This window comes from Armigeres subalbatus, chromosome 3 (assembly GCF_024139115.2).
Source record: "Armigeres subalbatus isolate Guangzhou_Male chromosome 3, GZ_Asu_2, whole genome shotgun sequence".
In the NCBI taxonomy this organism is placed as follows: Eukaryota; Metazoa; Arthropoda; class Insecta; order Diptera; family Culicidae; genus Armigeres; species Armigeres subalbatus.
The window spans coordinates 274,721,277-274,747,464 of NC_085141.1; the positions used below are offsets into that span (position 1 = coordinate 274,721,277).

At 41.5% G+C, this 26,188-nt stretch overlaps 1 protein-coding gene across 4 annotated transcripts in view; it reads right to left on the minus strand.

Annotated features, from left to right (window-relative positions):
- Positions 1-10,887, minus strand: part of LOC134224477 (homeobox protein extradenticle) — a 118,235-nt gene extending 107,348 nt beyond the window's left edge. For 2 of the 4 annotated variants that reach the window (XM_062703838.1, XM_062703836.1), the window contains exon 1: positions 10,145-10,887. The gene's annotated coding sequence lies outside the window, so the exon portion shown is untranslated. The remainder of the gene's footprint in view (positions 1-10,144) is intronic. The other 2 variants (XM_062703839.1, XM_062703837.1) reach the window with 1 other exon arrangement.
- Between the last annotated feature and the right edge of the window lie 15,301 nt (positions 10,888-26,188).

The window sequence follows — 26,188 nt, forward strand, 5'->3', positions numbered from 1 at the left end:
CCCTCTCTAAGCGTTACGTAATTTATGGACGTTCCCAAAGAGCCATTTGAACGAAAATGTTATTTGGTCGAACGGATCACACCACCGTAAATGTCGTTTACTGACCATTTGCAACCGAATGCCACGATTTGTATGGACTGTCCGCCTTTGGAAAAACATTCGTATGGTTGAGCTTCGGTAAGTAAGCAGAAAATAAATAAATGTCAGTCAGGTCGTGTTACAGATCGTCCGGCCAGAGCAAATATTTTTAAATAAAAGATCAGTATGGTCGTGTTACAGATCGTCCGGCCAGAGCAAATATTTCTAGGCGAGAAATTTTGATTAAAATTTATAAAAATACTACGAGTGCTGAAGAAATCGAGTTTTGCAACGAGTTGCATACGCTATTTTTTTCAATGACATAAATTGGTCTTTAATATGACAAATCTGTACCAAAATGGCACAATCTAATTCACTTCACATGACAATTCTCGAAAAAAAATATGATGTAACAGAGAACATTCAGATTCTATGTTATCGTGCAACAAATTATTGAATGTTGAAAAAAAAAACAATTTTAATTATTCAAGTGGCTGTAATTTGAAATCACAAAAACAGCAGAATTAATATAAATGAAAAGCATTACTTTTATTTTGTTTAATAGTGTTTAGTGTGAACCAATGCTGTAAAATGTCATCTGCATGTCATTTCACTTGCTCATAACTTTTTGTAGGAATCAAATTTACGTCATAATTCTTGAGGCACTCATAACGCTTGAGCAGCCCTATATTTTTTTCCAAAGGTACATAGCTCTAAATATAGCGGCTGAGACTAGGGAGTGAAGTCTATGCTAAATGTCACGTGTTATTTGACATAATGTTATTTGAATGACATTTTGCCTCCTACGCCTCAGAAAAATGAAAAATTAACGAATTTGATATTTATAAATGGTCGGGGTTTTGCCAAAACGCACCAAGCGACTTATTGACTGACTTGATATTTTGATCGTAAAAATGAAACGGAAATCATTTCATTCAATTCATCCACACATTTGTTGTAGGACATCCTTAGTTATCGGGTTGTGGGAAATCCAACATAATTTTTTATAAATTTAATCTGCTAAGCGAAAGCTTGGGCAGAAAAATGGGTAATTTTCTGTTGGCGCTTGGTGCGATTTGGCAGAGCCCCGGCCAAATCTCGCTTAACTTTTCAAAAGGACCTAAGTAACATTTTTTTCATGAATTAATTTGAATAGCGCAATCAACAGAACAACAAGAAAGCTATTGATTGCTGTACAGTGATCGTTCGCTAATTGGGGCACGACCTCACCCCAACTAGCGAATGCCGTTCGCTAATTGGGGCGTTTTGACAAGCGTCAATGTTGTTTACTTTTTGCATTGAACAAAGGAAAATTTTAAGCGCCAGAAAATATCGATCCCGCCAAACACGGAAACAAAACGTCAACGCGTTTTTGACATCACATTCTGACGTTTAGCTGCTTTTTAATTGGGTTTCGCCCCAATTAGCGAACCCCCAACTAAAAAGCGCCCCAACTAGAAAAACCCCAATTAGCGAACGTTCACTGTATTTAAATTAATTCATGAAAAAAATGTTACTTAGGTCCTTTGAAAAGTTAAGCGAGAAATGTATTTTTAGTACACACCCTCAACATTTAAATTATTGGCATTTTTTCTTGATTTGATCATGTGAATTTGAACATTTCGAAACTGCTGGATTGTATGGTGGCCCAACTTGTGTTCAGCAAACGTGCCGTTTTGTTGATGTACACTTTACAACGGTTAAGTTAGTTTTTATTTAAAGCTCATTCTACGCTTAATTTTCTATGTTTCAAATATTTTTTGCTGAGTGTTGGATTGTGTCGATGAAAGATAAATAAAAACTAAAGAATTTGCCATTTTGTTTAAAAACAGATTTTCCTGATTTCTTGGAAAGCATATCAAAAATTGGCAACTGCAGTTTTTCAAATATTTGAATAGTTCAATATACAGTTGCCTCATCATATCTCGATATTGAAGGGACCATCGAAAGAAAGGAAATGGATACTAGATCTTAAAAAGCTCGTTGCTATAAAAAACGACAACAAAACAAATGTCATAAGTATCTTGTTTTTGATGTATTTGTTATTGTCCAAAGATGATCTAGTAGACTAGAAATTTAAATATATCGACATAGGGAGAGAGAATTCGGAACAAAAATGTCCAGAACACATCGAGTTAGAGAGATATCGAGATAGGGAGATTATCGAGATGTAGAAAGAACAATTGGTCGGAACAAATCACACCAAGCGCCAATGAAACATTACCGATTTTTCTGATCAAACTTTGGTTTAGCAGATTTAATTGATCGCAAATCGTATCAGATATCCCATAACTCCATAACTGAGGATATCATACTGCAAATGTATGCTTAAATTGATATGAAACTATTTCCGAAGTCCTTGTACGAACAAAATATCACAAGTCAGTCGAAAAGCCGCTTGGTGCGGTTTGGCTGAACCCCGACCAAATGTATGTAGATTGAAGGGTCCGAGAAAACCATCGACATAGGGGGAGATATCGAGATACAGAACATCGAGATGTAGAGAGTCTACTGTATTCATCAAATTGAAAAAAATATCAGCAATAGGGTAACGATGGTAACGGGGCCCTCCTTAGCCGTGCAGTAAGACGCGCGGTTACAAAGCAAGAGCATGCTGAGGGTGGCTGGGTTCGATTCCCGGTGCCGGTCTAGACAATTTTCGGATTGGAAATTGTCTCGACTTCCCTGGGCATAAAAGTATCATCGTGTTAGCCTCATGATATACGAATGCGAAAATCGTACCTTGGCTTAGAAAACCTCACAGTTAATAACTGTGGAATTGCTTAATGAACACTAAGCTGCGAGGCGGCTCTATCCCAGCGGTGGGGATGTAATGCCAATAAGAAGAAGAAGAAGAAGAAGAAGGGTAACGATGGTATTTTGGACATCTGAATATATTTTGGATTTTTGGCTATATTTTGTTAATTTTGATACATAAATATCGCTCGAAATCTGATTATGAACGAGGCGAAACAGACACATTATTCCTATTTATTTAAAGAAAGCTAAGTGGAAAAATACGCAAAAATAAATCAAAGCAAAATATATTCAGATATAAAAATACATAATTTACCCTACTTCAGAATAGAAGGAGAATGTATGAAGTGATTCACTTGAAGAATTCTAATAAAATAGCGATGATCATCAGCATTATATTGGCTAGGACCTGCTAGGACAAGTCTGTTCTAAACATTCGTGAAAATTGGAACACGATCCATTGCGTTCATTATTTCACTTGCTAGAAAAAAAAGAGAAAATGCAAGGATTCTGGATCACTTTAGTTGAATGACGCAGATACACAAAATCGAACAGAAACAAAATGCATCATCAGTTTCAGTGATGCAATATTAAAAATGCTTCGCAATTCAGTACCCTCCTCCTCCTCCTCTGGGAAATTTCCTGGAAACGCCACTGGTGGAGGTAGTGGAACTTTGCCTAGGACTTTGCGTTTTAAAACGCTTTCTTTTTGTTGAAACGTTATGCTATAATTATGCTACTAAATACTAGTGGAGCTAATGCTACCAATATTGATGGGTCCCATAAGAAATCAATAGATAGCACCACTATGGGAATTAAAGCTAAATTTTACCTCCACCAAAGAAACAATGTACCCATTAGTGGTGCTAGCAATTTTCAATGTCGTTAAGGTTAAATAACACCAATGACGTTAGAATCAGCAAACATAGGTTGTTAGAAACTTTGTTCGGAATATTGTTAAAATAACTAAATATTCTAACGAATCTTTAAAACGTAACTAATTCTGTTATAATTTTGTTAACCATGAATGTCGAAACAAGTTATCGTTACTCAATTATATCAACGGTTGATTTAAATAACTGATGTTGTTCATAACAAGCCGTATCGCTATTTGAAGTGAGCGTCATTTTTTTACTAACAGCTTCTCCCCAACACGGCTCGGGCTTTTGAATGATATGCACCATAGAATTGGGATTTGTCCTTTCAACCTCAAGTAATTCTATAGACGAATCCAAGTAAAAATAAGAAGAAGACACACGACGGTGTTAACTTTGACAGATCCTACAGGACAGCATAGGGAGATCATTTTAAAATGCTTATAATAAATTCTAGACAAAATGTAATTAAAATCTGATTGATGTACGGTACTGAAAAAGTTCTGAATTACATATCTGGAAGCTTATCTCAATTTTTTGAATATTTTCCAAAAATGCATCTATCATACAGTTCGGAACTTTTTCCGTACCATACATCAATCAGATTTTAATTAAATTTTGTCTAGAATTTATTATAAGCATTTTAAAATGATCTCCCTATACTGTCCTGTAGGATCTGTCAAAGTTAACACCGTCGTTTGTCTTCTTCTTATTTTTACTTGGATTCGTCTATAAGTCCCTTGGTGGGGATCTTTCGTCTTGTTTGTAAAATTGCCGGACAACGGCCTAACAAACGTTCAGAATCTTCTTTTTCTATGTCACAGAAGCATTACACGGAAGAAAAAAAGTACCCAAAATTGAGTATTTTTAAACTTACTTTTGAGTTATTTTTTCTCTTCTCTTTCATCCACTCTTCCTTTTGTTGTCAAAACCAAAAGAGCCAAATAATCCAACGACGCCAGTTCAATACGGCAAGCCAACTTTGAGTTTTATTACCTGAGGTCGAAATTGAGTGAATTAAACTTACATTTGGGTAAATAAATTTTACGTTGGGTACTTTTTTAACATGGGAGTAAAGGCATAAACTACTTCGACCCTACTCACTCAATTTTGGCTTCCCTTAGAGCACCTCCACGGGAGTCCTCATCTGGGGCCCTATCGCTATTTCCGGGCCCTTTATAGAGACCCACTTTTACACCGGAGGCATCTAAACGGGAATGTAAAATAAGAACGCGACTCAAAATTAGCCGTGAGTTTCCAAATTTAGCGCCCCATACTAGGTTGCTAAATTGCCATACAGGGTTGCTATTTTGTGAAACGTCACTTTGTTATTGATAAAATCTCCCGGGATTATTTTTATTGGAATTGCCCAATAATATCTTTGGTGGTTTCATTTGAAAACTTATTTTTTTCAAGAGAATTGTTTAGATTCTTTCGGATGTTGTTACATTTTTTTTCTCCGGGACATCCTTCAGAGAAAAAACTGTGGAAGCATTCCTGCAGGATTTTGTCAAGAGATTCCTGTAGCAAAATTGGTGGGAATTTCAGGAGGATGATTTTCGACTTCCAGGAGGAAGGAATTCCAGAAGGAATAACGGTGAAAAAATTTACAACGACGGATCTCCAGCTACCCTTGCGAGCAAATGCGTAGAATTGCCTTCCGGAGATGGCGAGTTTCATTCCGATTCGGTCAAGGATGTTTTCGAGTGGGCTCCTTGGGCATAGTTGTCACACAAAATATCGCTAGTCAAGTTGAAAACCGGAAAGGGGGACTATCGAAGTTGGATCCTGTGGTGTTTTCGTCCATCCATTTTCGGCTAAATAAGTTCCCTTTTTTTTGCAATTTGTCGAAATTTTCAAATCTGATTAAAACGTGCTTCCGTTTCAAGATTAGAATACTGAATGAAATCTTATTACTTCACTAGTCTTTTTTTGTCATGTCACGTGCCTACTTCGATCGAATTTCATTTTTTTTAAATTCATATATTCAAAAGATTCAAATGCGCTATAATAGCTATAATTTATTACAGTGGTTCGAGTTCTGGCTGAGTATTATGGGATGATATCATATTTCAAACTGCATGAATAACATCGCAGTTGCCGTTTACACAGTGGTCATACTTCATTTTTTTCTTTTTTAATTGTGAATTATTAACCAAATGTCTAAATTATTCTTTTATTGGTTTTGTAAATATTCTTGATCGGTATTACCAATAATTCGATAAAAATTCATTCCCGATCACTACAGATCCCTCTCGCAATCCGTACGTTAAACCCAACTTCGCTAGTAGTGCGCTAGTCTAATTAGGCTCTAATTAGACAAGCGCACCACTAGCGAAGCTACGTTTAACGTACGGATTGCGAGAAAAATCCAACTTCGCCAGCCCCCCTCCGGGTTTCAACTGAATTGAGTATACATACTCATGCAATGGCAGGCACAGAAAAGCTTCCAATTAATAAATGAGAAAATGCTAATAGAATACTAAGTTGAGCAGCTAGCCAAGTTCCAGTTGAAATGTAGAGTCATTGAAGAAGAAAATGACTACTTTTAGCAACGCGCGGTGAGAACTCGATATGTTTACAAAGTTGCTATACCTAAAACAGAAACCACCGGTGGGAAGATGGGGCGCTATCCTAAAATAGCACTCGGAAGGGAGCACTATAATAAGAATAGCGATGAGGACTCCCGTGGAGGTGCTCTTACGGATGTTCGAGGTTGGGTGAATTAAACTCACTATTGGGTAGTTTATTTCTTCCGTGTACATATCGTTTTGAAGTTTTCCTACAAGCTTCAAATGATGATATGGAGTGATAAAACATATCGATTGCCTGGCATTAGTTGCATTGCTAAAATTGGTTTCTATTTGCATAGATTCCCATGCCTTCACCTCCATACGAAGATAAGAAGTTGGAAAAGGTTCTGGTCCTGTAAACGGAGCTGATGATCCCAGTCTCGCCAGCATATTGGCTTTTTCGTTTAATCCACAGTAACCTGGAACCCAATATTGTTCGACTTGATTGCAAAAAGACAATTTTTGGAGTGACTGAATGACTCCCCAATTTGTTTTGAAGTGCGTAGCGGACTTAAAAGCATTCAAAGCTGCTTGGCTGTTGGACATTAGGCATATATTTAAGTGTCTGTAATTTCAGAACGCTCTAGAACTGCGTGAACTTCCGCTTGAAATACGGATGGCCAACTTCCCATGGGAATCGATGCGTCTATCCCAGGGTCAGTAACTCCTGCTCCCACTTGGTTGATCAAATTTGAGTCGTTAGCATAAAACGTCATCGATCCTAAGCGAAATTTGGATGGAGAACCATTTTCTCTTCATCCAGTCCCCATTGTTCATTACTAGCGAGTTTATACTGCAGCTGTATGGAATGCTAAGATGACCCTAAGATGACCCTAAGCTCACCTCCAAAGAGGTTGTTGGATCTTCTGATTCTCAAAGCACTCTTTCCAGCTTCCAATTGTACAATTTGATGTAGAGAAAGCATGTATAGTAAAGTATTGTGCCTTGCAAAGAAAAGACAATTTTCGTAATCAAGGCTCTCAAAGACGTAGCATGGCTGGAAAAAAAGACAGTTGTGCGTTGCTTCCGTTGTGTTGTACCCTTGAAATAGCGAGTACATGTAATTTTGGATTTCACGTGGTTTGTCCTCAAGCCCTTATTACCTACCAAAAGTTTGTTGATTAATAGAGCATTTGTCGCTTCATTAATAGCGTGTTCTAAATGCTTGTTCCCATTTAGTTTGCTGTCAAAAACTACGCCTAGGTATTTGACTGTATTTGAAAGCTCCAAACGTGTACCTTTCAATACAAAAGCAGCGAGTGAAATTTCTTTTGTTTCAAAAGATTTTTCCAATTTTGTTACAAGTGCGTGTAAATGCGGTTTCTTCCTTAAAACGTTTGCAATTTGGAAAAATGTACAAAAATTGCCAATTTGTCATGGGTGTACTTTGACCCGCACTGACGAAACTTCCCATACAGCATCAATCATAGTTACCTATGAGTCAGCAGACACAATTTGACAGCAAACTCTAACCGTGATGGCAAAAACAGTGGAGCAACTCCGTTCAGAAGTGTGCGCGTTCAAAGAACGACACCCCACGAACATCGTGCGGCACTTTGTGGACGCCAGATACGCCCGTTCCGGCATCTACAACATCTTGATACTATTAAACAACAATCAGAACATCGAAGGAAATCCTATTCTCTTTATTTGCCTTGGGTATAAATGTCATCCGCACTTGCCGCCAAGCAGATGGAATGTAATATAATGACAAACTTTTCTGGGAATAGTTTTGTTAGAAAAGGTTTTAAAATTGCCCTATCCTTTGGCAGAAGTACAGAGAAAAAATCATCTCTACCCGGTGACTGGAAAGGTTCAAAGCATTCATTCGACTTTTTTTTGTGAAAAATTGTGCGGCCAGATTGCGTGCATTGTTTCTGGGCCTCTCTAGCTCAGTCATCAAGTTCGTTGGTCCATGAAAGTGATGGCTGATTTTGATTTCTAGATCTTCATTTGAACTGAAAATAGAATCCGGGAAATGAGCGTTCATCATCAATTCTTACGTATCACTCAAAAATGTAGTGAATAATTCATTTTCTTTAAAGTAAAGAATCCATTAGAATAATTCTTGGCTTGGATTTTTTCGACCTAGCAGCAGCTGCAGTATTTTTCATGTTGTCACATGTATGGCTCCAATGTATCCTAATCTCTCGGTTGTAATTGATGAGGGATTGTTTATATTGTTCCCACTTGGTCTTTTGGGCAGTTTTTGCTGTTTGTCGTTCCATCATAATATATTTCTATTTGTAGAACGTAACTGATATTGTTACAATTACGTAATAATCTTGTTTTGCCTTCCTAGTCGGGTAGGCCAGGCATTGACTTTCATAATCAAAGCAGTCGTGTTTGAGAATCGAAAAATCTCGTTTCATAGCTATTTTTCCGAGTTGCTCAAAATTCCTTGAATCGTTAACCTAGGAAAATTATGTTCATGTTTTTAATTGCTTATGTTTATTCCAGTTGAAAATAATTACCAATGTGGGTCCAACCTTTTATTTGATCGTTCTTATTCTGAACATTGTTAAATTTGAACCCAGTTTGTTTGCACATCTGCGAATCGTGTCAAGAAATCGTACTTACTTTGGACTCCATAAGATCTAATAGAGTTCACCGCCGAGACAAACTATCTCCAAAACGGTAGTCCTCTACAGATACGATAACTGGAAGTGGGTGTTGAACCGTATATGTAATCGCTTTGCACATTCGATAGGATCGCGAAGAGCGGAGTTTTAACCTTTCTCGTACTCCATGGTATAACGAGATGGTTATATATCCAATCCAATGTGACAAGATTCAGTTATGCCTACCCAGTGAAACGCTAAGATATCTATAGCTATGAAGGACCTCTGTCGGCCCTCGCAGCTTGGCTTGATAAGTTCAAAATCTAACCAAACCAATGCGGGCTTGATGACTATGGGTTTTGAAGCAAATTCAGAAATCACTTTTTAGTTCTTTAAGCAGTACAAATCATATTCACATTTTTGAAGTTATTATTTATATCGTTCTTTGACCAAAATGACTATTTGGCAATACATGAACTTTCGATATTGATGTTTCCTCTCGAACAACAGACTTGAAACACTGAGTCTAGTCATATTTCAGTTGCTGACATCAAAAAAGCCTGAAATGGGCTATTGGAGTCCGGTGATTGAGATTGCCTTCCTTTTTTACCATCAAAAGGCATATGATCTTGTATTGTAATCGATCAGCATTTTCGAAATAAAGTAAGGCTGCACAGGTTTTAATTTTGTTGTGCCCACAAATAACCTTCAATTGTGTTAACAACCTCTTGTTGTTGAAGATTCACCTTCCTGTTACGTGAATTTTTGTTTGTTTAGATGCATTTTTCTCAGTTCTTTGACTTAATAGCCATTAAGATTAGGGAGGTGAAATATACTCTGATACTGTTTATTCGATTCTATCGGGCGGCGAACCAAGCGCCGCACCTGAGCACGCCACAGCATTTAATCCACGGTTTACCAATACAAATATGCGGGGGAAGGTGCTTCGTAAACTTCTTCCAGCAGTCAAGCGCGGGCCCGCTGGCAGGTTCTAAACTGGTCGAACGATGAGCGCTTCATTCATGGACTAAAGTTAGTTGCTGCCGCTCTGCTGCTTATTTCCCGTTTATCGTCGTGTCGTCTGATTCCCTTCCCTTCTTAGTAGGTGGAATCCAGCCCATCATCAACGCGCAGCGGTTCGATGAATTCTGTGGCGTTTTCTTATTGCTCCCGCACACGAACACAAACACACACGGAGCGGGGTTGAATTTACATACGCCTCGAGAATGCTACAGATTTACCATTGCTAATCCGACCCCATCTTCGAATAACGAGAAGAAATGGAAGAACGTTGCTTTACCTTCTATCTGTATGTACTCCCAGCCGATCTGACGAAGCACCGAAAGGTATGAAACTGCCTTTAGCAGTTCATAAACACAATCCGTCGAACTCTTCACCACCAAATATTATCAATGGATTTAAAAATATATTGACACCTCTCTTTTTTCTCCTGTCATACACTACACACAAAATACACTAGAACACTCGTCGAAGGAAACAAACACTTCCTCTTCTTTTCCTGCTGCTTATTGCTGCTTGGGACACTACTACTTCAATTTACAAGATTTTTCTTCGATCCGGAGCCGAAAAAATCTCCTTCTGCTGTTTCTGCTGCTTCGCCTCCGTTCTGAACCGTCTCTTAAAATCCTAATATTTTACGTATACGACGTTGAACTTCAACCTTACCGAAAACACTAAGCTATTATAGTTTACATCTGCGTATACACGATTCCCGTAACAAAACGCGATAAAAATACGGATTTCAGCGAATGAATTTAATTTTCCTCATCGCCGAAAACCGAGCTGCTGGTTAGCTGATGCTGAATGGCGCTGGGGACACACACAGTACAGCGAGTTCGACCCGACGACGAGCAGCCAGAGGAGTGCTTTAATGGCCGACGCAAAACACACAAAAGATTTTTCGACTCCGTACACTCTTCTTCACTTCGATATTATGCTTACTCTCTCTCTCTCGTTCTGCGGGCTACTGCTTCTGCTGCCACTGGCACTGGCCGACTATGTGCAACCCAGGGCCGTCTGTGTCTCTGAAGAGATGACGGTAGACTACATGTACCAAACACACAGACAGAAGCTACTCCGTCCGGAGAAAAGCAGAGAGTGTGAGAATGATTGAAGGTTTGTTGTGCGAAAACCGAAAAAAATGAGAGATTGCGCAGGGCTGTTGCATTAAAAGACGATTGTGGAGACATCTATGTTTTCAAGCAAACCCTTGAAAATTGCAATGTTTGCGATCTAGTTTTGAAATGACCAGTTAAATATTCTTTGTATGTTAAAACTATTTAGTGATAATTAATCGAGAATAAAAGTGGGAGCGTCCAAAAAATATTTGGAAAGAGATGTCTGGAACTCAACTTAATTTTTCTTAATCGTATTTCACTAAAGATGGCCTTACTATTGAGGTAGAAATATATATTGGAACAGTTGCAGTCGCACGAGAATATTTTTTTTATATTTAGGATCGCATGTTATATTGCACTTCGACATATAATTGTAATACACCATCATGCTCATGCAGCATTTATAAAATGATTTGAGACTTGTGTAGTTTCTCAAGACGAACTAGAGAGAGTGGCACAGTCAGCTGTTCAGCCAGCATCGCTTTCGTCGAACAATACAGATAATTGATGGCTACAGTCTGCATCATATTCTTGGCTAAATTGAATTTTATCGCAATATGTTTGGTCCGATTGCGAATCCAGCATTTTAAGGCAGTTTTGATTGTCTTCATGCATGTTAACGGTCGGCTCTTCTTCTGTTAGGTCTTTTAGTAACCGCTGCAGTCAGAGTGCTTCCTGTGAAGCTTCCAAAAGCGCAACAAACTCTGCCTCGGCTGTGGAGAGTGATACACACGTCTGCTTACGGTACGCCCAGGAAATTGTTCCGCCGTTGTACTTGAACACGAATCCACTGTTCGATTTGCGATCTTCGCGGACTTCAGCCCAATCTGGGTCCGCAAATACGATAAGTCCTGAATCTTGTTCACGGTGGCTCAGTCACAGCTTCAGATTGATTGTTGCCTTCAGATACCGATCCATACGTTTCAGCTCTGTCCAATTTTGCTGGGGGGACAGGAAACCTTCCGACTCAAAATGGAAATAGATGCAGCTATATCTGGACGGGTGCTTACTGCGATATACAGTAGCTGTCATACCACTATCTGGTACTGCTTGTTGTCCGGAAAAAGGATGGAATTTTCGTTTTGCTTACCGTATCCAGTGTCCAAAGGAATGTTCGACGTTTTAGCATCTGTGACGGTTGGTTTTATTTTGTTCCAATAGTTCCAAATATTCGGTCGAGTCTGTATCGTTAATGCTATATTGTGTCTGTTTTATTTGTTGATTGTGTGTCTGGACTCAAGAGGAAAGCCTGAAAATAGGCAAAAAAAATGTTTAGTTGTGATTTGTCCCAAGTTTGTTCCAGACACAGACATCGAATCGTTAATCCCAAATGGCATTAATTGATTCGAGGCGCCCATATAGGATGAGAATCCTATACAAAGGTCAGCTATGAAAACAGCAAACTAATTGCTGTAGACAAAATGGCATTGCGCAATAACAATATATTTGCGGGATTTGTCTGATGGACTAAAATTTCATATGAAACCTCGTCATTTCCCGTAGTGGGCACCACCTAGCCGTCTCTCTCTGGGCACAACGAGAGAACGTAGATTATTTTAATTTGTTATTTGTAACATGTTGATCGTTTATCTTTATATTTGTATAAAATAAAATTAGTTACACTGGCGCCCAACGTGGGGCTGTTACACTGACGCCCAACGCCCCACGAGCGGACAGCCTGCGTCAAACAATAAAAGCCTTTCTTAAATCGGTAGGCCTTGTTCTTCATACCAGCAACTGCAAATCCAGGCGGCTGTCTCATAAAAATAATATCTTCCTCAAGGTTGCCATGGAGAAAGGGCGTCTTCACATCGTACTGCTTAACCAGCATTTCTCGTTTCGCCGCAACAAACAGCAGCGTCCGAAACGTAATTTGACGGACCACATGTGCAAACACTTCGTCGTAGTCGGATCCATTTATTTATTTATTTATTCAGTCTAAGGCCGAAGTAGCCTGTGCGGTATATAAGAGTCTTCTCCATTCGGCTCGGTCCATGGCTACATGTCGCCAACCACGCTACGGAGGGTCCGCAAGTCATCTTCCACCTGATCGATCCACCTTGCCCGCTGCGCACCTCGCCTTCTTGTGCCCTTCGGATCGTTGTCGAGAACCATTTTCACCGGATTACTGTCCGACATTCTGGCTACGTGCCCGGCCCACCGCATTCGTCCGATTTTCGCGGTGTGAACGATGGATGGTTCTCCCAGCAGCTCATGCAACTCGTGGTTCATTCGCCTCCTCCACGTACCGTCCGCCATAGATGGTACGCAGCACTGTCCTTTCGAAAACTCCAACTGCGCGTTGGTCCTCCACGAGCATCGTCCAGGTCTCGTGTCCGTAGAGGACTACCGGTCTAATGAACGTATTGTAGATTGTCAGTTTGGTACGGCGGCGAACTCTATTCAATCGGAGCGTCTTGCGGAGTCCAAAGTACGTACGATTTCCAGCCACTATGCGTCTCCGAATTTCTCTGCTGGTATCATTTTCGGCAGTCTCCAGTGAGCCCAAGTACACAAATTCTTCTACCACCTCGATTTCGTCACCACCGATTTCGTCCAACTCGCGGTGTGTGGCTCACATTGTCTTCTCTTGAACCCTTTCCTATCATGTACTTCGTCTTCGATGTGTTGATGACTAGTCCGATCCGCTTAGCTTCCCTCTTCAGTCTGATGTAGGCTTCTTCCATCTTCTCAAAGTTACGTGCCATGATGTCGTCGGCGAAACCAAATAACTGGACGGACTTCGTGAAAATCGTACCACTCGTGTCAATCCCTGCCCTTCGTATTATTCCCTCCACAGCGATGTTGAATAGCAGACACGAAAGACCCTCACCTTGCCGTAACCCTCTGCGCATTTCGAAGGAAAGGGACTCGACAATGCCCTGAAACTCGAACTACGCATATCACCCGATTCATCATCGCTTTGATCAACCGTGTCAGTTTATCCGGAAATCCGTGTTCGTGCATTAGCTGCCATAGCTGGTTCAGACCGATTGTGCTATATGCGGCTTTGAAGTCGATGAATAGATGATATGTGGGAACGTTGCATTCGCGGCATTTCTGCAGTACTTGGCGAATGGCGAACACCTGGTCCGTGGTGGAGCGTTCGCCCATAAAACCCGCCTGGTACTACCCCACGAACACCCTTGCAATTGGTGCTAGCCGTGGCACGTGGCCCTTACGTGAACGGTTCAACTTTTCATAGAACTTTCGTGCGTTATTAGCGCACTACAGCTTCGTCTCTTCACGGTCTCGATCTTCCTGCTGGCGCTTTTTACTCCGGAAAATCGGGTTTTGTCTTTTCTGCGCTCGTTTAAATTGTGCCTTATTTGCCCTCGTGCGGTATTGTAGCAATCTCTCCCATGCTAGATTCTTCTTTTTCACTAACTACATTCGCCATAATACCAGTCGTTTCTCTGATCCGGGGGCACCGTGTCAAGTGCAACGATTGCGGTGCTACCAATGGCGGATCGAATATCTCTCCAGCCATCTTCTAGAGGCGATGCGCCTAGCTGCTCTTCCGTTTGGAGTGCCACTTTCAGCTGCTGCGCGTAGCCTTGGGCTAGTCTACCGTCTTGTAGCCGCCCAATGTTTAGCCGCGGCGCCCGACTTCGACGCGAGTTGTACACCGTCGAGAGTTTTGAGCGCAGGAATACTGCAACGAGGTAGTAGTCGGATTCAATATTCGCACTGCGGTAAGTGCGAACGTTCGTGATGTCGGAGAAGAATTTTCCCGTCGATTAGAACGTGGTCGATTTGATTTTCCGTTTCTTGATTAGGTGGTCTCCATGTGGCCTTGTGGATATTTTTGCGGGGAAAGAAGGTGCTTCGTGTGCAACTCCGCAAACGCGGTTCACAAGCGGAATCACCCAACCGGCTGCACCGGGAGCCACAACCTACCTCGACGAGCACTGGATGCAGAAAAGGCCTCGGGCCAACGGTAGGTTGTATTATAAAGCCTCGCTCCGCGGTAATGCTCACTCACACATGTCTAGCTCTGCAGTAAAGCATACTTGCACATGCGTAACATAGTTGACCTGTGTGAGTGTGGTTACAGTCATCATTACCATTATCAATGCGGCGTTGTAATAGGGTGTATCTCACATCCCACTTCAACTTAAAAAAAAAGAAATGGCCAGGAGTTTCCGTACAGTTTTATCCATCAATCCATTTTCAATTTCTAATGCAATTTGATTGTTTAACATATAATACCTTACTTATTCTTACTACTGTCTCGTAAATGGTTTCTCCTCTTCAGTTACACGGATAAATTCTTTAATTGACTTCTCCAGATGAATGTGCGTGGTTCCGCAGTATTATATACTCCTGTCGAGGTATGCTGTCTTCCTCTAGAAGTATTAGTGTTATTTCTACTGCAAATAGATTATCACCCACTTTAATTTATATGTCCTTCGTTCGAGTTACTTGCTGTCTCCTTTTACACGTACGCCTCGTTCTATAATTATTAGGTCTCCGAGCATGATTTGACGTTTTAGACACCTCGACGCCTGAGACGAGACCTGCAAAGACGCTGCTTCTTTTCTCTTGTTTTGACACTTGTTCTTCTTTTCATCACAGTTGACCATCGAGTTTCAACTGTTTACTTGACTGTTTCACCTAAGCCCCAGGTGGACCCTTCTGAGCACAATAAAAATGTATCCAATTCACGAAATAGTTAATTCATTTTCATAAGGATAAAACACAGCTTTATTACTGATTATTAACAAGCTAAACGGAAGGTTTGGAATGCTCGTTAAAGTAAAAAAGTCTTGGTAAAACAAAAATGATGTGGAATATTTTATTTGGGATACCAATACTTTCACTCAAAAAGCTGCTGGTTGCACCTGACAGTTCGTGACAGCAGTTGACTGGCAGCAGCTGAAGTTACATTTTTTCCTCTTTGCAGGTCTCGTCTCAGCTCGACGCTTGTCTTTCCCCTTCAGCTTCGCCTTTCAATCTCGCTTGCTAATTTCATCCTCATTTAAGATATCGTTACCCCGATTCAACAATGGTTGCTCTCTTCTTAATCTTCTCCCATTATCATTTCCTCCGGTGTCACTATGATGCTGTGGGGAGAAGATAAATTGTGCGTCTAAACAACGTTTGTCAACTCCTCTCTTTACATAGTTCTAGAAGCTACTGCTGCGGCCATGGCACAACTATTGTCTATGCGAGTCATCGCTTTGGACCGTCGCGTCGCTCAATCAGCGAGCGCTTTCCGGTTTGGTGCTGCAGCGACGCATTGAATATGCCTGCGTTTCTGGAGCGCTTACTGGAACGGGTCGCCACCGACCAGCGACGTTTCAGTCGAGCGACGTAGTTGAGACAAGTTCATACATGTTCTTGTTTTTATCTGCATCGACAATATCTCAAAGTTTTCTAGGTACCTATTGTAAGCCTGTCTCATAACATTGGGTGACACAATTTCCGAAAATGATGGGATATGATCACTACGAAGACAGCCCAGCGATCTCTGTCTCGTGACATGATGCAGCCCAAGTTTGATCGATTTCAACAGGTTTTAAAAGGCGTGAATAGCTCCGCAGACCGCAAGTCCTTTCTCTGATGAGGATAATCTCTCACTCGTTTCGGGGTTTCCACCACCAGCCGCCAGCTTACTGTTGTGATTTGCAGCAAGCAGTATCGTCATCCGTACATTGTGCATATATGCTACATATGCTAACGACCGTGTATCGTCTTCGTCCAATTGTGTTACCGATGATATTTCATTCATATCATGCCATTCGACTTCGGGATTGAACGGCATCCTGACATTCCATCCCTCTACTGCACCGATAGAACTAACTGCAAGTTTCAATGTTGACTGTATATCAACAATTGACGAACGACGCTCCCCTAAATCCAACGCGAAAGTAAGAGACAGAAAAGTATGCGCTGCTGCTCTGTCTTATGCTCATTGTTCAGTAAAACTTGACTGTCACCGCTAGGTTCGCTATCGTTTCAAAATCATGAAATGATCACATTTCATGGCAAATAACCCTATATGTTATGTGAGCTACTGTTCCATCACGTTTTAAGATGTACAAACCCAGGTGTCGGTGGTCGGCTTCTGATGTCGTATTCTTCATTACTTTCAATGACGTCTTCGAAAAACTACTGACTAATTTTGATTAGTCATTCTGACATTCATTCTCCATTTTCGTCTCAAGCGTTCCATGAGTACTCGGATTACAGAAAACATATTTTTCGATACATTTTCCAGAAATGCCTTTCCGGCTTTTTTCTCATTACGCATTGTGATTGCCGTTCCGCTATTTTTTCTCACCGACCATCCCGTGCGTTAGTTTTCGTCCCGAAAACACTAATGCGCACATCACTAATGCATCCTACAAATTAACGAATTGCCTTTCCGGCATTTTTTCCTCACCGCTCATCCCGCTGACGATGATTGTGTGCTAGTTTTCGTCCCGAAAACACTTATGCACACATTTTCTAATTTAATTTGCGTCCCACAAATTAACAAAAGAATTGCCGTTCCGGCATTTTTTTCACATCGCGCATCCCGCCGATGATGTTTATGCGCTAGTTTTCGTCCCGAAAACACTAATGCGCACATTTTCTTATTCAATTTGTGTCCCACAAATTAACGAAATAATTGCCGTCCCGGCATTTTTCTCTCATCGCTCATCCTGCTGACGATGATTGTGTTCTAGTTTTCGTCCCGAAAACACTTATGCGCACATTTTCTAACAAGAGAATTGCCGTTCCGGCATTTTTTCCTCATCGCGCATCCCGCCGACGATGATTATGTGCTAGTTTTCGTCCCGAAAACACTTAAGCGCACTTTTTCTCCTTTAATTTGCGTCCCACAAATTAACTAAATAATTGCCTTTCTGGCCGTTTCACTCCATCAAACTTCCCGCTTGTGGCAGTTGTGCGCTGGTTTTCGTCTCAAAGTACACGCACCAACACGCACGATTCCTTACAACTTGCGTCCCACAAGCTAGCAGTCAACGAAAAAAAAACACGCGGTATGTCATCCAATTGCCAGTTGAGTGATTCTCGCTTACACACCTCCGGACTTGTTTTTTTTTATATAATATCATCGTTGATATTATACCTGGCAGGATCGCCATTGTGCAACTCCGCAAACGCGGTTCACAAGCGGAATCACCCAACCGGCTGCACCGGGAGCCACAACCTACCTCGACGAGCACTGGATGCAGAAAAGGCCTCGGGCCAACGGTAGGTTGTATTATAAAGCCTCGCTCCGCGGTAATGCTCACTCACACATGTCTAGCTCTGCAGTAAAGCATACTTGCACATGCGTAACATAGTTGACCTGTGTGAGTGTGGTTACAGTCATCATTACCATCATCAATGCGGCGTTGTAATAGGGTGTATCTCACACTTCGGACTACCATTCCGCAGGACGCTGCGAAGTTTATGCATCATTCGATACGGTGTGCATACTATCCGGTCCGATTACCGGTCTATACATTTTCTCCCTTCCTACCTGTGCGCTCATGTCACCGATGACGATTTTGACGTCCCCAGTGGGCATCCATCGTATGTCTGCTCCAGCTGTTCTCGCCATCGGGTCTCGCCTCGTGTGGGCAGTGCACGTTGATGATGCTATAGTTGAGGAAACGGCCTTTTATCCTCAGCATGCACATCCTTGCGTTGATTGGCTGCCACCCAATCACGCGTTGGCGCATCTTACCCAGCACTATAAATCCGGTTCCCAGCTCGTTGGTGGTGTCACAGCTTTGGTAGATGGTAGCCGCTTGATGCCCGCTTTTCCACACTTTTTGTCCTGTCCAGCAAATCTCCTGCAGCGTCACGACGTCGATGTTGCGGGGATGCAATTCATCGTAGACCATCCTGTCGCAACCTGCAAAACCTAGCGACTTGCAGTTCCATCTCCATGTTCCAAGCTTCCAATCGTGATCCTTTATTCGTCGCCTAGGTCTTTGCCGATTATACCGAGTCGTATTATCTCTTATATTGTTCGTAATTATTGTTTTCCCAGGCGGCTTATTGGGCCTGCGCAAACCTCCTGTCTCGTCGGAGGGCCGTCAAGTCAGGTCTGTTTTGTGTCCCACCTGACACCAGGACTTGGGCTTGTGCGTTTTGAGCGGCACACGGTCGCTTTGGCGGGGCCTACTTGCGGATACATGCAGCTTTTTATAGGAATTTAACAGGGCCTACTGTCAAACCCCACCACATCCTAGACAAGCCCCACAACTCGCAGATGGCCTGGGGATGGATCGTCAAGCCCTTGGTCATAGTTCATGCTGCCCCTGCTGTCGGTTCCATAGCGTTAGCTAAAACTTGAGCTACCAACCGCGCCTTGTACCGGATTACTTCGCCATTTTGGTCCCGTTTCATCTTGAAAACCCATTTACAGCCAACACCACTCCTTCTTTACGGGAGAAGTCCAGTTCCCAAAGTAACCAGTGGAAGAAGGCAACGCGACGTTGGAGAAGATAAGCTCAATCAATTCCAACGACTTTATGGGATCTGATTGAGTCAAAGCTTTGAAACTCTTCGGCTCCTCCTGAACCAGCGGTCCAGCAACGCACACAATCAGGTAAGCAACCTGTCCGGTGGCTTACCTTGATTGATCCTTTCAGATCTTCGGATTTACAGGTCATCTGGTTAATCTTCATTCGGTAGCTCTTCATCCACTGGATCCTCCCATTCATCGTCGTCATCGGATTGGACTTCGTCTGGTTCTATGGATTCATCATGCACTTCAATGTTCGCTGGATGAATGCTTGAAGGAATCACCAACGCTTCTATTTTAGGTTCATCTAACGGGTAGCGGATACCCAGGAACTTGACATCGCGACCCATGACTATTTTCCGCTTCTTGGATCCAGCAAACGATACGCCTCCGAAACATAACTGTATTTACTAATTTACTGTCCCGCTTTCCGCGCTTTTCGTTAGGCATATGGCAGAATAATACATCCACTCCAAATCGTTGTACATGCCCAGTAGACAGGCCCAGGAAACAAAAAGTTGTCGAATTCCACATGGCACACCCCAGGAATATGTGTCAGGAATTGGGTGAGAAAATCAATCTCTCAAAATTTCAGCTCTATCGCTTGTTGCAAAAGCTGGCGCTTTTGATTTGAAGTTTTTGTGAGGTTTTCAGCTAAAATATATAGGAAAATACACCTCCATCACTCATTCGATCTGGAAGTTCGATCTGATTGCTCGATTGAGCTCAGAATTACAAAAAGAGCAGTTGGTATGTTACAGAACAACTTCATAGAACATTGTACGATGATTAAATGAACTTTTATATAGTGTTCGGTTGATTCGATTCGATCAATGATGTCGGTGTCGGAAAATATGCCGGAAAATATGCCGATGTCGGAAAATATGCTGACTCCATGTATTTATTGACGGATCACGAACAAACCTCCTTCTACCTCAGAAACTACAACAATCGTTCCATTTCTCATAATTTGAGCGCCTCTTCTGTCAAACAGAACTGTGAAATCCTACTTCACCAACCGCTTGATCGAAAAAAGGTTGGTCTTTATTTCAGGAACATACAGCACCGTACTCAACGCAGTCAACCCAAATTACTTCCAGAACTGTCTCGCCCAGGTGGTCAAAAAATTCGCGTCGATGTGGCACGTTGCTCCGGAATCCAAGATCCATTGATCCTCACGTTGAAACGCATTTCCGGTACAGAACTCCCATTTCCCCGGCTCGTCGTTATTTTTCCCCACACTGTTGGCTTTCTGTTGCTTGGTTACCTTGGATTGTTTTTTCTTATCCGCTTTCTAGGTCTTGATTTTTTCGCAATTGATCTTCATATGGCCGAGTTTCTTACAAAAGAAACACCTGTCAGAATCCGTCTTCGATCCTACTGGCAATGCGGTCTTCGAGTTGTCATCCATCTTGATCCAATTCACCTGTTTCTGCCACTCATCGATCAGCTTTCCTTACGCCAGATTCAGCGTCAGATCTTCCTCTGCCCTGGCATCCAGAGCGGTAACGAGGGTCTCGTATCCCTCCAGCAGAATGGCTACCAGCCACTGGTCATCGAGCACGTTATTGGGCTGCAGATCATTCAGCTTCTCGAAAAATCCGTCATTTTTGAAATGTGGGTTTCCATGAACCCATTCTTGTCCAAATGTAATCAACTAATCTTACGCATCATCGATACCTTCGTGGTGAGTGACGTGGAATTTTCCAAGCTTCGGCAGCAGATTTGGCCTTCATAATGTGTACCAACTGATTGTCTTCCACGGCCAGTCCAATTGTCGCCAGCGCTTGTTCATACTTTGTCTTCCTGCGGTCAGGTGCTTTTTTTTCTTCACGGTGGTTTTTTCTTCATAGGTGGTAATAAAAGATATTTTAGTTACTAGATAAAGATTGTCGCTACTGTTCCCTTTGTTCTGCTGTCCGAAACATGTGTGGTACATACCTGTCAAATCGTATGGATTTTCCTTCTTTGACATTTAGCTCCCCTATCCTCGCCAGCAAAAGATGTTCCGGACAGCGACGACAGCGACAATCTTTATCTAGTAACTAAAATATCTTTTGTGGTAATAGACGTAATTATTTTTCATCATTTTTCAATAAATTGTGCGAAAGTATGAATACGAGGTGTATTTCAACAAGAATATTGATGTCGTTAATAAGTTTTCATATTTCAATCGGCACTAAGCGCTCTACTTCGCCAAAATATCATGATATTTAAAATATTTTTTCAATGGCAGGTTTCAACGATTATGATTACGCCTTCGTATTAAATTAATCGATGATTTTGATGCTGGCATCAGAAACATGGCCGCTTCGCAGACCCCTGGTTTGGAGGATCGTGTGTAAGAAAAAGTGACAGCACCATTTACTTTACCCAGCAGGCGTTATTAGACGATCCCCACCGATGTGTATCCAAATGAGTGTCTAGTATAGGAACGAAATGCGTTCATATTTTATTTATGCACTTGTTCTCGCACCGGTTGTTCCTAGGATAGGATGCGTCAATTAGTCATTAAAAATCGTACCGATTTTCTGTCACAATCGTACCGGTTGCTGATTGGTTGGAAATGACAATCGATTACTTCGATTGGCGGCGACGCGTTTTTCGTAGGGCAGCATGTTGTTAGTTTGGCCGTGTTGCTGGTTTGTAAAGTTGATATTAAGCAATTTACGTGAATGCTTGAGTTGGATATCTCGAGATCTATAAGACTTAGAAAGATTTTGTCTTCTACAAAGTTGTTCGGGTAGCCATAACATTTATGATGGAGACTAGTTTTGTTTGGAATTCATACGCATATCGGCGCTAGTGTATGAGAAATAACCTGTTAGGTTAAATATTTCTAAATCCGTTAGAGTTAGAAAGTGGCCATCTTCTACAAATATATCCGAATTATCTGTTAGGTTGGTTACTATGTAAGATTTAAAAGGGTAGTCAAAACCAGAAGTTTAGTTTGAAACCGCAATACTCGTTAGCGCTCGAGTTGAGTCGAATCGAATCAAGTACGAGACACTGAAGATGGTCTTACCGTCTTACTGTAGTATCTGTCAAAGGTACAACCAAGTGGTGGAATTAAATGGAATTGTACGAACTCGTCTTATGGTAAGTTACTTTGTAGAATACGGCAATATTCTGAAAATTCCAGATTTTGAGATATTTAACCTATCAGTTTATTTCTTATACACTAGCGCCGCTAAGCGATTGTGTTTAAAACTAAACTTGCTCGCATCATGACGGTTTTCACCACCCGAACAACTTTGTGGAATACTACAATATTCTAAAAATTTCAGTTTTCGAAATATCTAACCTAGCAGGTTATTTCTTATACACTAGCGCCACCAAGCGTTTATATCTTAATCTAAACCTGCGTTGATCGTAATGGTTTTGACCACCCGAACAACTTTGTAGAAGGCGGCAATATTCTAAAAATTACATATTTTGAGATACCTGACCTATCAGGTTATTTCCAATACACTAGCGCCGCCAAGCGGTTGTATTATTAACTAAACTTGCTTTCATCATGATGGTTTTAATCATCCGAACAATTTTGTAGAAGACGGCAATATTATTAAGATTTCAACTATCGAAATATCTAACCTTTTAGGTTATTTCCAATTCACTAGCGCCGCCAAGCGGTTGTATTTCAAATTAAACTTGTTTTCGTCATGATGGTTTTGACCATCCGAACAACTTTGTAGAAGACGCCAATATTCTAAAAAATCCAGATTTCGAGATATCTAACCCAGAGGTTCCCAAACTGTGGGTCGCGACCCCCAGGGGGGTCGTGGACTGTTCAGTGGTGGGTCGCGAAAGACAAATCTTAATTCACAATTTTGTTAATATTTTGTCCTACAAATATATTCCATATTTTGAATTAGGATCTAAGTAATGATTTGATTATTTAAGAACAATAAACCTGACGTGGTCAACGGCCTTTTTTGTTATACGAGGCAAGTAGAAAGAAGTCCTATACAATCTAAATCTAAGCCCCGAACCCAATCCAAAACCAATCCTAATCCAATTCGAATCCAATCTAAATCAAATCCAAATCTTTTTAAAATCCAATCCAAATCTAATTCAAATCCAATCCAAATCCAATCCAAATCCAATCCAAATCCAATCCAAATCCAATCCAAATCCAATCCAAATCAAATCGAAATCCAATTCAAATCCAATCTGAATAAATTTCAAATCCAATCCAAATCCAACCCAAATTCAATTCAAATCCCATCCAAATCCAATCCACATCCAATCCAAAAAATTGACGAAATTTGTGACAAATACAATGATGGAATATAAAGCATTTTGTCCAATCTAACGCGAACTCATTTTTATTTAATTTCACAAAATCAATGAATTTGGTACCTGGTGGGTCGCAAGCAATATGGGATTCTGCTAGGTGGGTCGCATATCTAAAAGTTTGGGAACCTCTGATCTAACCTATCAGGTTATTTCATATGCACTAGCGCCGCCAATCAGTTGAAATCCAAACTAAACTGACCTCCATCACAATGGTTTTGATTATAGACACTATAGGTTCCATAGACGAGCTGAGGCGAAGGCGAGTGTAGCCAAACGAACTGTCAGTTAGTGTAGCCAAACGAGCATGACGTCACGAATGCAAACCAAGCAATGGAGCCTGTGACGTCAAATTCGCGCGGTACACTGTGAAAAAATGAAAAAACACACTAAAACGAAATGACTCAACCGTGCCTCCGCTCGTCTATGGAATCTATAGTGTCTATAGTTTATATGATGAGTACCCGAAAAATTTTTCAGCAGACGGCAGATTTTTTATTTATGGGTTACTTTATATTTCCGTGTGATGGTTTGGCAACGGTTGGAACGGGTCGCCAAATTTGCCAACTCGCTATTCACCGAAGGTTGCGTTTACATTTCCCAAACCCGTTTACCAACGACCGGTGCGAGTTCGCGGCATGATAGAGGTTGCTATTATGGCTTTATTTACGCACTGGTGGGGATCGTCTTAGCGTTATGAAATTTGCTGTACCTACTTGTCAGCTCCGTACTGCTCACGGAATTTCAGTAGCAGAATCATTCCTTGACCATTCCGTGTCCTATCTATTGGCACAGTACTTTTCAGCAGCGTACTAGCCTTAAAAAGGTTCAGCTTAGGGGCTCTCGGCATCATATTTTTTTCATCCATTGGTGAAGTCGATGACGATGATGTCGGCGAATTGCACCATCACAACGCAACGGTCAAACTCGGCAGGACGCCACCCGACCCTGTCTCCACTGTATTGTGCTGCGCACCGTTAGCGCTCTCTCCGACGACTGCTTCGTCACTCGTCCTCTTCAGCTTCACCTCTCTCGCACCCATGCGTTGGGTGGAGACCTCTCTAAACCTTCTCTTGCGAAAGGGGTTTTTTGGTTGCTTTAGCTTTATTCATGGTCGTTATCCCATGGAAGGAATCAACTAATGGCTGGATTAGGTCAGCGTGCCTCAAGAGCTCAAGCCCTGCTACTTTTTTACGAGACGGAAGGCAGCTATGACATTAGCCCACCTGTCATTTCAAGACGGTGTCACCCGGCTTTACTCAATGGGTGGAATTACACTGCCAATCATTGATCCATTGTATTCATCTCGATTTTCACTCATGTTCGTTGACGTTGCCGTTGTCAAAGCTCCCGGGCTGGACTAGTGTGCAGTAGACTGGCCCAGATTACTATGGGGAGAAAAAAATGTTGTCGAATTCCACGGGGCACCCCCCAGAATTGTGTCTTTGGGTGAGAAAATCAATCTCTGAAAATTTCAGCTCAATCGCTTGTTGCATAAGCTGGCGCATTTGATTTGAAGTTTGTATGGGGATTTCAGCCAAAATGTATAGGAAAATACACCTCCGTCACTCATTCGATCTGGAAATTGGTTCTGATTGCTCGATTGACCTCAGAATTGCAAAAACGGCAGTTGGTATGCTACAGAACAATTTCACAGAACATTGCATGATGATTAAATGAACTTTTATATAATTTTCGGCTGAATTATTAGGAGCTGATTTGTGTATTTTTGGGTTTTTTGATCGAATCGCATCAGCCGAAACCCATATAAAAGTTTATTTAATCATCATACAATGTTCTGTGAAATTGTTCTGTAGCATACCAACTGCCGTTTTTGCAATTCTGAGGTCAATCGAGCAATCAGAACCAATTTCCAGATCGAATGAGTGACGGAGGTGTATTTTCCTATACATTTTGGCTGAAATCCCCATACAAACTTCAAATCAAATGCGCCAGCTTATGCAACAAGCGATTGAGCTGATATTTTCAGAGATTGATTTTCTCACCCAAAGACACAATCCTGGGGGGTGCCCCGTGGAATTAGACAACTTTTTGTTTCCTGGGCCAGTCTAGTGTGCAGCCTTCTGAAGAGGTTTAACAGAGGCCACTGTCAAACCCCACCACATGATAGGTAGGCCCCCAAATTCGAAGTGCCAAGTGCACTTAACGACCGCACAAAACACAAAGTGTCTATGTGATTCTATACCCTGACTCGCGAATGTTCCGTGTCCTACGCAGAACCTGACCAATAGCGCACCTGATTTTGCAAATGTTCTGTGTTCTATACAAAACTCGACCAATCGATCGTAATGTCATCCAAAATTAAGAGTTTTGTTTGTAAAGTTTCTATTTATTGCAAACATCAACGTTTAACAGGTATGCTGGACAAAAATGAATGTTTGTTGGCCATGGCTTTCGGATAATGTCTTGTTAAGAATAC